Here is a 12,676-nt window from a genome sequence, read left to right as displayed (position 1 = left end):
GGGAGGGTGATATTTTGAAAAAATATAGTGAAAAAACCTTTGGAAGATAAATATCTCGAAAAATCTTGCCACATTTTATTTAGAAAAGATCAAGATAAACAAGATCTTTTTAAAAAGATTTTCAAGATTTAAAAAAATTAATAATTTCAAAGTATTCTTGAATTTAGGCCAGTATTTTAAGCAGCATATATTATTCATTTAAAATTATTAATATAAAGAAAGAGATCCTTATCCTTCCCTGCTGGTATTCAGGAAGACCTTTCCAGCAAGAATAGCCTAACTTAGGTTTTGATCTCGTAACACAGTCACAGCTAGCAAAAATTATAATACTGGATTGAAATCCTGACACTTTCAGACAATATGGTGGTTTTCCAACAGATAGGTTGGCTGAAATACAGTTGCCAATTGCATGATACACGTTTTAAGCTGAAGCTATATATGACAATGATTTTATGTTTATCCCATCTCTGTATGTCACTGATTAAATTACTAAAGCCAGAGAAAGCCTATGAATCTTCAGCTCCCACACATACCATACAGTCTGAGCAAATAAATTGTGAAACCATAACCAGCTGCACAATAAGAAAGACTCAGATTCAGAGCTTGCTGTCTTATATGGAATTGCAGCACACAGCTATAACTGTTCAAAAGTAAATAGTGATCAGATCATCCACATATTACAGTGTTAGCATTACCTCACACAATTTTTAACAGATTTCAATCAGCAGAACTCCCTGGGGCAGCAGGCAACCATCCCTTTATTCATTTTCACTACCCTCTTTATAGACCCAACTCCTACTCCATATGTCAATTCCAAAAGCCAGAGAAGATGAAGTGATCTCTGATGTCATTTCCATAATTCATATGACTGGAGGCAACTAGAGGATTAAGGAATGAAATCTTCCAGCAGTTATGAAGAAACGCTCAATTGTTCTGTCAGAAATCTGAAAAGAGAAGATAGTTTTATTCCTAAAGACTCAAAAGAAACAAATTATTTTCTCCAATGAGTTTAAAGGATCAGGTCTACCAGGAGTATAAATTTGGCAATTGGTGATTAATCAAAGTCAAGACAATTTTTGAAAACTGTCTGAAACTATATTGAACAGAGGGGGATTTTTTTGCTTTGCAGAGAGAAATTAAACAAAATGATTTGCTACACCATAAAATTCTTTAATTATTGGTTTTCAGCAGTAACAAGCTGCCTGACATATGCATGATTTAGAGGATTATTTTTGTAAAAAAACATTGACGCTTAGATTATCTGCTTTAGTTAAAAGACAAAAAGGGCAGAATGGATCCAGAAACTCATAGTATTCCAGAAAAATAAACCAAACCAACCCACTGCTCCTTTAGATGCAAGGATCAGAGCTAACCTCGCTGAGTGAAATAGGTTCAAAACCACGTAAATTAGCCGCCTTTCTCTTAGCCTCACTCTTTCCTTTGGGTAGGTGGTATTTAAGGATGGCACGAACAATACCATGACTAAGTGCTACTAAAAGGATGGTCATCTCATTTTTTATGGCAGATCTACTACTCAGTGACTTTTTAGGGTAGTTTATTCAATCAAGAATTCAGAATAAAAATGAACACAATAAAACACCCTTTGAGGTTCCGAGTCAGTTATTGAATAATAACAGTTCCAGGATAGTGGAACATCTGATCTGATGTCAGAGTTGCTGACAGGTGGTAGAAATCTAGAGCTAGAACGGAAGACAACTTAGGGTAGAACCAAATAGAGTACTATAGTACAGTTCCCCTTGGAAAGGACCTGCAACAATCATTTAGTCCAACTGCCTGAGCACTCCCAGGCTGACTTTATTGATCGCACCAGCCAAAACCCTCTTAAACAGTGACAGGCTTAGGGCATTGATCACTTATTTAAGAAGTCAGTTCCAGTGTTTGACCACCATCTTTGTAAAGAAATGCTTCGCGGTGTTCAGTCTAAACCTCCCATAGAGCTGCTTTGAGTCATTCCCATACATCCTGTTGCTGGCTCCCAGGAAGAAGAGATCAGCACCTCCCTCTCCACATCCCCTCCTTAGGAAGCTGTTCAGTGCAATAAGGTCACCTCTCAGCCTTCTTTCCTCTAAACTAGAAAAATCCAGAGTCCTCAACAGCTCCTCATAGGACATTCCTTCCAGCCCTTCCACCAGATTTTCTCCCCCTCCTCTGGGGGAGACCTTCACATCCTTTTTAAACTATGAGGCCAGCACTGGACACAGGAATCAGGGTGAGGCTGCACCACGGCTGAATCCAGCAGGATGATCCCAATCACAGCTGGTGATGCTGTGTCTGATGCACCCCGGGATGGGGTTTGCCCTCCTGGCTGCCCGGGCACACACTGCTGACTCACCCTGAGCTGCTGCCAACCAGCACCCCCAGATCCCTTTGGCAGGGCTGCTCTAAACACACTCCTCTCCCAAGTCTATACTTGTGTCCAGAGTTCCTCCAGCCCAGGTGCTGAATCTGGTTTTTGTTCTTGTCAGACATCATGACACTGATTATTTTACAAGGCTCTGATACATCCAGATTGCTCTGCAACCAGAGTTCCCCAAGAGAGTCAATAGCGTCCCCCAATTTAGCATCATCAGCAAACATACTAAACATGCTTTCAAACTCCTGCTTCCTGATCACAGATAAAAACATCAAATAGGACTGGCCCTAGAACTGAACCCTGAGAAACACCACTAATGAGCTGCTGCCAGCCAGATGCAGCCACATTGACTGCTACCCTTTGAGCTCTGCCCTTCAGCCAATTCTTCACCCACTGCTGTGAACCTGCTCCTCTCACGGCTGGACAACTTGTCCAGAAGGATGTTACAAAAACCAAAGACCTCACTAAAACACAGAAAAACTATGTTGTCTGCCATTTTCCCTTCACTCACGGCAAACCCTCTGACCTTGTCTATACCACGATTTTTATATCTTTCAGAAAATCTGTCAATCGCTATTTGGTTGAGTCACCTACGAAGTACGTACCTCATTGGGGTAGGTAGCTGAAACGATCATGGCCATACAAGGATAAGCTGAGGTCCTTTGGACTGCTCACCCCAGGAGGAGACTGAGGACAGACCTCATCTGTCTACAGATTCCTCATGAGAGTAAGAGGAGGGGAAGGCACTAATCTCATCTCTGGTGAACAGTGACAAGAGCCGAGGGAATATGATGATATGATATGGATATACGGCGTCAAATGATGTTTAGGTTGGGTATTAGGAAAAGGTTCTTCACCCCGAGAGCGGCTGGACATTGGAACAGGCTCAACAAGCCTGACAGAGTTCAAGAAGCATTTGGACAATGCTCTCGGTTTGATTCTTGGGGCTGTCCTGTGTAAGACTAAGAAATGAACCTCGATGATCCTTGTGGGTCTCGTCCAACTGAGAATATTCTGTGATTCGCCAAGTTTCCTTTCTTACTACTTTTTTCCTGGTACAACCCAACGCGTCACCGAAGGCGCAGCGGGGACAAGGGCAGCCCCGCAGCCCGGCCGCCCGCCTGAGGGGCACCGGGCCGGCCTGAGGGGCACCGGGCCGGCCTGAGGGCTGCCGGCCGCAGGTGCCGGTGCCGCGGGCCGAGCCCTGGCTGCGGCCGCTCCCGCCGGCGCCCCCTGGCCGCCGCAGCGCCGCTCCCCGGCCCCGCCGCTCCCCGGCCCCGCCGCCGCCGCCTCCTTTCGGGGCGGGCCCTGGACCCGCCTGTAGGCGTTGGAGGGGGAGAAAGTAACATGGTGGCCGCTTCCTCCCCAAACAGGAGCGGTGACGGGTGCGGCGGCTCCTGAGGCAGCGGCGGGCGCGGGGTGAAGCGGCGGGGCGGGAGCGGCGCGGCCGGCGGCGCGCTTGAGGGGCAGGGGCCGGCGGCAGGTGAGCGGCCGCGGCAGGGAGGGAGGCAGGGAGGAGAGGCGAGGAGAGGAGAAGAGAGGAGGCGGCGGCCTGACAGGCGGGAGCGGGAGGAGGCGGGCGAGCTGCCGGGTCCGGCGCCCGCTCCCGCCTCAGGGCGCGGCGCTCGGCGGGGGAGCCCCTCTCCTATGCCCCACCACACGGCCCCTTCCCTCCCCTCGAACGCGTCCAGAGGAAACTCCCCTCCTCGTCGGACAGGCAGGGAGGTTTGGAGTGTTCCTCGGCGCCTACTCGGTCCCTGGGAAGGGCTCCTGCCCTGACCTGCCCCGGCACAGCTTCTGCGCCGGGGCTCGTCCTTAACCTGCTCTGCGCGCCCGGGAGGGCGGAGGCGCTCTCTGGACTTTTTCACTATAATTATTACCATGATAATTGTAACTTTCCCTGCTCCCGTCGGGCGTGGCCGCCCCACGGGAGCGCGAGGCTCTCTAGCCGCGCAGGTGGCAGGAGCTGCAGGTGAGTCCCGGGGCAGCTCCCTCCTGTATTTCTCCATTTTCCTCTCCCTTTCCATGCCCGGCTCCTCCCCTAAGCTCCGGCGTCGGCGCATTTAACCCTTGCGGGGGTCTGTGCCGAACTGGAGATCGTCACCGGCTCTTGGAAGGGTGTTAGGGTAACCGGGATCGTCCTGACCAAGTCACGCTGGTGTTTTGAAAGCTGGGCGTATCAGTGAGAAACTTAAAGTACTGACGATGTGAGAACAAGGAAAAAGCTAAATGCATAACTTTTAATCAATCTGATTTGTCATCTGAGGATATCTCCTGTGTCTTTGCTGCACAGCCAGATAGCCTATGGAGTGGAAAGATCTGGTGATATGCTAGGGCTTTTGTGCGTCAAATACAGAAAAAATATTAACGGAAGCTTTAAGTATGATGTAAGCTGATCAAGTGTGCTGTTAATGCCAAACACAGTCTTCAAAAGTTGGAGCACAAATCAGTTGTTGATTCTGCAGTCTCAGAAGAGATGCAAAAACTGATCAACATTATATTAATTCCAAGTGTCAATTCTATACCAATCTTTTTAATGCTGTTAAGTCCTCTTGTCAAGATCAAACATGTTGCAGACATGGACTGTTGTGCTGCTGTCAGACAACCCTGTGGCTAGCCTTTTATATCTGCATGAGGGCAGGACACACAACAAACAGGACATTTCATTTGACCTTTTTTTTCCTTTTTTTTTTTCCCCCTGTAAGTTGTGTTAGTGTGACTTACTCTAATATTTTCTTGGCTTACTGTGAAGTTTTTAAACTTCATAATAGTTTAAAGTTTAGGTAAATTTGAACCTGCATATGGTTATGTTAATGAAAAGAGAATTATTTGCTAGTTTTCTTGGCTTTCTGTGGACCAAACACAAAGTTAATAAAAGTTTTTGTGGCACGCTTTTTAACATGGCATGATAGGAGTTAAGGCAGTAAATGTTTTGTTCTTGTGGAAAAAAATAATGGTGGAATGCAAATTACTTCATATCTGCTTGGAAAATGAAAGAATTTTTATTTGTTTTTTTTTTTTTTTGATTTTGCGAAGCAGTCATGACCTGACTTAAGTGATTAACCAGCCACACTAGCATATGTATTTCAAATCCTTTGCACAAAGGACACCAGCTAAAAAACCTTAACTGGTTAGATAGTTTGTTAATGTTTATATTACAAATGTACTCTAAGTGGGTTTTAAGATTTTTAACTTTTTTTTTAAAAGAATTGGCTGGCCATCTGCTTTTTACCATTCCAGTGGATATTAAATGCTAATGATGCATGTCTGTCTTGAGCAGTGCAAGGAAGTTTAGTAGAAAGCAGAAATATAAGTATTAGCTTGCCCACATGAGTTCTGACTTCTGTGTTAAAACAGTTACTAGTACAACTTGACACTAAGTACTGCTAAAATCTCAATGTTTGGATCTTTAAAAAAAAAAAATCTTACAAGTTAAGATGGGCATTTTCGTAGATACTTATGGATAAATACAATGTTACATTTGGCTGTTTGTTCTTCAGTTAAGATTGTCCCTCCATAGCCCAAAGCAAAGTAATGACATCTTTTTGGACCATGTCCTACGTATTTGTTTTCTTACTTGAAGATTGTGTGTGAGATTTCTTTCTGATTAACATTTATATGGTTTTCATTAAAAAAAACCCCAAAAAAACAACTTGAGCAAAATTGGAGTATTAAATGTTGGTATATATAACGTCCCTCTGACTGAACATATATTAAATTCTTATTTGGAATTACCGTGCTACATGTTGTTTAAATACAGTTCTAGAAGCGGTATCTTTTTGAGCTTAGTTCTTTAGGTCTGCGTTTGATCAGTGGAGAATTGATTTTAGAATTCAACCTTGATATGCTTTAAGGAAAAGTATGTTCAAGTGTTCATCTTGACACACCATCTGGGTCTGCTTAAAAATACAGTAGGACAAAAGTCTCAGTAGAATTTGGCATGAAAGATATATTGACAACGTTGCAAGAAGAAGGTAAGATAGTCTTTTGACTGTTACGTCTTACTGTTAAGCTTTCAGTGGCACCTGTAGGAGCAGTGTGCATAAAGGCTAGTATGTTTGGTGGCCTTCTTACTGGTTTCATGGCCTTCTGACTGAAATAACAACATGAAGTGCCCGTAACCTCTTAATCAGGTCTTTTTGTTCAAAGAGTAGCTTGCACTGTCAAAGGTGATCTTTTTCTTCCTGTGCTTACTAGTCATCCCAAGGCAAGGATTGCCCACCTTCAGCATGCTGCTTTCTTGGATGATATTCAAGGTCTTGGCGTAGGTGACCTGTAAAATAGTTCTTGGGGATTGTAATCATAGTTACTAAGTTGTTTCCTATGTGACTTGCCTGATAGTTGTCCATACTGCTTCAGATCTGTAAAATGAAAATCAGTTTGCTGTGCTTGCATCATGAGACCTGTTTTCCTCCTGTAGTGCTTCAAACAGTAAACTGAATGTTTTAGGGTTTTTTTATCTGCTTTGAAATTTCTAGTTTGCTACAAAAATAATCCCTCTGTTAAAGTTGTTGCCCATAGTTCTACAGAAATGTGATGCTGGTTCTTTCCCATCTGATTAAAAGGTAGGGTTGTTGGAAACGCTACGTCCCGTAATGATAATGAGAGTGTTGCATTCTGCAAATTTGTGGAGGTGAAGGCTCACGATTCTGATCTCTGTTCTTAGAAGCAAAGTGAGTTATTTCAGGCCAGTTTCTGGAGTGCAACATAGTTTCTGGTGCGGTGTTGCTTTTCATGTTCAGTTAATTCTTGGGCATCTGTCGCAAAATGTGAGCGTAAGACTTACTTATGCTAAAGTTTCAGGCATACAGTTACACTGTGCTCTGTATTCCAGGCTTTGTCTGAGCAGAAAGTTTTGTCTTGGTTAGTATCTCACTCTAGCCCTTTCTTTCTGCTTACAGACTTTTTAAGCTTATAAATGCAGTCCTGATGTTTACTGTTTGCTTTGGCAGACAAGAAACTTGAGTATTCAGAATTACTAAGATTATGATTATGGTCTCTGTTTAATCATGCAATTTTTTTTCCTATGTTTTCTTTTTTTTTTTTAACAGCATCTCAGACTTGTTGATTGAGAGAACAGTAAAAATGTACCCACAGTTTCTTGCTGAATGTTGGCTTGCATGTCATTACACATTCCATTTGCTTTGATTCAGTTAAATGCAGTGGGTCAGTTTTGCCTTACTCTGCTTTCATCTTTGTATTTAGTGACAATTCAGTTCCTTTCTTGTCTCAAAGGTCTGTGAATTCTCAAAAAGTTTCTAAAGAGACTTGATGCTTTTCAGGCAAAAACCAAGACCCTGTGTTCCTCTGCCTAAAAGATATTAAAAATAGTGTAAATCAAGGATTGATGTGCAAATTAAGTTACTCAGTTCCAGCAGCAACAGCTGAGTTTACAATTACAAGTGTCCAAAGGAGTAGAAGCTTTCATCATCTTGAAATGAAAGTGTTTTCCAATTGTGAACAAAGGGCAGGTATACTACAAAATGTAATCATTTTTCACCAAAAAAAACCCAGCTGTACCCAGCTCATTTAAGTGATAGCTTTAGTCTTAATTAATTTCAGCCTTTGATCAGTAATGCATAAACTCAAGTCTCTCTATTGATGCATTCTTCAGTGTTGCTCTTCCCTTTTGCAAGTCTTTGCAATGTAGAGGAGTTGACTGCTGAAAGCAAGACTTTTTTTTCCCCCCTTCCCTATTGAGCAACCCGGTGCTGCTGTTCCTGGTGTCACATAACATGGCTTCAGCTCTCCTAGCTATTCTCTGGGGAAGAAGCTATACTCTCACCCAGATAAGAAACCTGACATATATAGAAGTCTTCAGATTAAAATATCCTCATGCTGTGTCTATATAATACGTGTATTTTTATGCTTCAGGAAGAGATAAAACCATGGTTGGGAGAAAGAGAGCAGCTACCTTTTGGCAGCATATGGAGAAAAAGAAGCTCAAGGACTTAATGTTTCACGAAATTCAAGAATTCAGGGCACCTGTAGTTGCGTAGTTAAGCCCTGAAGCTTCTGCAGGATATCCATCTTGGTCTAAGAGAAGGTTATAAAAAGGAAATATAAAGTAAAATGCTGAGTCACAGCAACAGATTATTCATTTGGTTACTCTAATCATCAAAGGGGACTATTGCAAAGTATGGAAACCAGTGTGCCCAGTTCTCAATAGCTGATCAGTCAACTGTCCTTGGAAATAGCAGCAGCAGCTTGTCTACACTACAGAATCATTTGTACCTGTGCTTTCATGGCTGAGCATGAAATCTCATAATAACGTTTTAAGTAATTAATGATCCTAGTGAGAATGTAAAATTCTAGCAGGTATCTAGCAGGAAGTGGCAGAAAAGTTTTGTATTTGCAGGTAATACGAACTTCAGTATGCTGAGGTGGATTTTTTCACAGCATAGACAATACTTTTCACAGGATTCCTTGAAACAAATCCTAAAAAAGAGCTGTGTCTTTTCCAGAGGAAATGCTTTCAAGGAGATTGATAACTTGAGAAATATTTCATGTGTATAAAATGTATTTTAGGTGCTAACATATGTTAGGGTGCTGAAGCTGCCAAAGATGTGACTTAAGGGCAGTATTGACAGAAGTTAATTTTAGCCTAGGGAGACTCAAGTTTCTAGGCTTCTTTCTTCCCCTGTTATCTACCACCTTCTTTTTAGGGAGTAATTCCCAATGAAAGTCTAACATCAGGTGCCCCTTGGTGCTCTGCTTCCAATTCCTGCAGGAGGAATATGGGAATGCTAACCCTATGAAGTTTAGTTTTCTGAACAGGTACCACATACATTTAAGAATAAAATTTCTATTTGGCAGGAGGAGGAAGAGTACAAGTAGTTTTATTATAAGGTTTCAAAGTCATGAAACCACTGTGATGTGGTTTGCTAGTGCTTGGGAGCAATTTGCCTCTTGTAGGTCACATCCAGGTTTGTCTTCAGTTCTGAATATTCAAAGGTCAACAGGACATAAGAGATAAAACTTTGTAACTGCATAAATGTGTTACTATTTTCTCAAAGTTTTGCTGAAACCAGAACAAGCAAGTATATGTGTCTCCCCTACAATGTTTATTTGACTCAAAATACATGCTTGCAGTTAGAATCATCAGTGAAAGACTTGAATTTTTTCTGGCCTTAAATTCTTGCTTAACCTTGGGCATATATCCTTCCTTAGCTTTTTTGCTTTTCATTTTTTGTTATGTCTTAGTAGTAAATAAGTAAGTAGTAATTTTCCCTGTACAAGACTATTAATTTTGTTTGTGAATAAAGTATAGACATACCGCTAAAGTTTTCCAACACTAGTCAACACTGTATGCAAACCTGGAGTTGTACTGGTATAAGAAAAGCTCATGCCATAGGTAGAACAGATTTTGCAAACCAAAAATTTGTTTTGCCAGTGGTGGCGTACTTTCACGGGGGCTTATATTGGAATACCTCTATGACTCTGAAGAGCAGAATTCTTTTGTGGACTTCTGAATATGCTAGTACAATTCTAACAATAAACCAGATGTACCTAACATACAATAAAGGGCGAAGTATGTAGTTCAGGATTGGGTAGACAGAATAACAAGTTCACCTTTGAAAAAAGGCATGGTACACAAATTTTCTTAAAAGAAATCCATGCTTTCTTAAAAGGCAGTGTCATTTCAAACTCTGATACATATATTTTGCTGCATTTTTGCTTTGAACTTTGTTTGTAGAAATCTACTTGTAAGATAATTATATGTGAATGCCTGAAGTTCTTTTGGATTATGATGACTCATTCACTGCGAATGTAATGGCTAATGTGACGTTTCAGTTTATTTTAAAGAAAACAGAACAAATCCTTTCAAAGACGTTTATAGATTTTCTTTTTTCTTCTGTGAGATTTAGATGTACGGTGTATGCATTGTACATCTCAAAACCTCTTCTTAGTCTGTTTGATCCAACTGATTCTGCTAGGAATAAAAGATCTTATTTACTCAGTCACTCCTCTTATTTTGAACTGTTTTTCTAGGTATATTAGTAGCTTGATGATTCACAGATCTGAGGAGGGAAACTGCTTTGATCCTCAAGTGTCTAATTGTTTGTGGTGCCTTTTTAAAATTCTCATCATTAACCAGCATGCTTTCTGGTTTGAATGTCTGAGTTTAAATACTTCACATTTGAGTTGTCCAGGTTGTTAAGCATAAAAGTAATATCGCTCCATTTATGTTCCTACTCCTCTTAGCTATATGGAGCATTGATACTGCCCTAGACCTGGCCTTAAAAAAGAGTATAAAAGATTAAAGCTATCATAAAGGGCAGGGTTATGCTCTCTTTTTTTGAGCAGGGACTAAAATGATGGTAGCCAATCTCTAAGGTAAGTCCTCTGACACCACAACTGTCATTCTACCTGTCCCTTCCAAAAGCCAGCAGTATGGTAAAGTGTACAGTGGAGCAGCATCACTACAGGAAAATGAGGATGTTCCACTGCTGAATACTTGGGAGCACATTGTGAGGGCTGGGATATAGGTGTCTGCTTTTTTGGTCGTTTTGTTTGGTTGTTTTTTTGTTTGGGTTTTGGTTTGGTGAGGGAGAGATTGGGGGTTTGTTTTCATGATTTTATTGTTTTGGGGCTTGGGGGTTTTTTTGTTTGTTTGGTTGTTTTGTTTTTGGGATTTGGGGGGGGAGGGTTTGTTTGTTTGTTTTGTTTGTTTGTTTGTTTGGTTTGGTTTGGTTTGGATTTTTTGCAAAAAAAACCTGTGCAGAGAAATGAATGTAGGGCGCCTCAAATGTCTTGGGCATGCCACAGCAAATGAGCATTGGGACTGTGCTGTTTTGTAAGTCATGTGAGATCAAATCTTGGGATTTAAAAAAAATTTGGATAAGTTTGATATCAATTCTCTAAGTAAATCAAATTAATTAATTCCTAAGTGGTTAAATTAGAAATAGGAATGTTAACAATTGCGAATTGTATTCATGATAGTCATAGCCTGCTTTAGGAAACCAGGGTTTTATTTTAAACATTTTACTGAATCAGTTCCTAAATCCACAAATATATTGTGTGTCAAAACAGTAAAAAAATCCACAACAACATAGAAACAAGTTTGAAGAATATTTTAAATAGAAAGACAAGGGGATGTGTTAAATTATGACAGAAACTAGTGATATGCTCTTGGAAATTATTTAGCTTTACTGCTTAAAATCTGTGCAGTTAATCCCTGAAAATTAAGTTCCCTGTAACTGTTTTTTTCTGAGAACTCCACAGTGTGATGAGAAATACAGTATAGGTATTTTGAGTATCATGATAATATTAAGAGAAGGCTCAAAATAGATGTAATGTCAGACTTCACGTTTATCATGTCTGGTATGTTAGGACTCCATGACAGAGAATCTCAAGCTTGCTACCCTTTTTAGCTTTTTGTTCGTGTTTGAGGAAAATGTTTACTGACATATATGTCTGTATAAGTAGTACACTGCTGCAGCTTAAGACCAAAAGCATGAATATTCTAACTACTGTCAAGTGTGTGGTTTGGTCTTAATTTTAAGACATCTTGGCAAATGAGAGTTTCTTAATGAGGAGTTGGCAAGAAGATTAAAAGACAGACTTCTGAAGTGTTAATAAGTTCCCACCAAGCTTGAAAAGCAGCTGAGGAAGAATGAAAATGCTGAAGCCGAGTGGTTTGAGGCTGGTTGTTGCAGGCCAACCAGAAATGGGAATCATACCTCTTGGTAGGCACAAGAAGAGTTCAGTGGGGTGGGGATAGGCTGCGGGGTTCTGAACTTATCCATGGAGCAGCCTGTCTTCGGTGTGCTGAAGCTGTCAGTGAAGACACCTACAGTGACCAAAGATTCCTTCCTGCAGTGGTGGTTTTTTACCAAAAGACAAAAACAAGGAAAATCGTGTTCTTCAAAACCAGTGACTGGGGTGATTTCAAGTGACGTATAGCTGATTGTGTTGTCAGTGGCTAGCAGAAATCAAGTCAAACCATGATTCTATGATCTGGCAAATCTCTGTGGAGATCTGGCAAAATAATTTCAATGTTAATACTTTACTATTTCTATGCTTAGTAGAGAGAGCAATAAGAAAGAGAATATCTCTGATTCTTAGAACTTACGTGGAGTAACTTCTCAGGTGAATTTGAAACAACATTTTTTTTTCCTCTCCTTTGACCTCTCAAAACTAAATCATAGTCCCCACTCACCCCAACCGAAAAAAGGCATCAAAATAACTCCAAAAAGCAATCTTGGAGATTTGGGTTCCCAGAAGATATTTGAACCACTGTGCTTTTTGTTGCTTTTTCTTTGCTGTTGTGTTTTTGTTTCAGGCTACTATATTTGGCTT

At 41.0% G+C, this 12,676-nt stretch overlaps 1 protein-coding gene across 1 annotated transcript in view; it reads left to right on the top strand.

Moving 5' to 3' along the window:
* Positions 1 to 3,777: 3,777 nt before the first annotated feature.
* The window catches only part of DENND4C (DENN domain containing 4C), a 78,013-nt gene continuing 69,114 nt past the window's right edge, over positions 3,778 to 12,676 (top strand). Inside the window, exon 1 of the mRNA XM_014871109.2 lies at positions 3,778 to 3,857. The gene's annotated coding sequence lies outside the window, so the exon portion shown is untranslated. The remainder of the gene's footprint in view (positions 3,858 to 12,676) is intronic.

Source organism: Sturnus vulgaris, chromosome Z, assembly GCF_052056855.1.
Source record: "Sturnus vulgaris isolate bStuVul1 chromosome Z, bStuVul1.hap1, whole genome shotgun sequence".
Taxonomy (NCBI): Eukaryota; Metazoa; Chordata; class Aves; order Passeriformes; family Sturnidae; genus Sturnus; species Sturnus vulgaris.
Note: the sequence above shows the minus strand (reverse complement) of the source record. Positions and strands in the feature narration are given on the sequence as shown.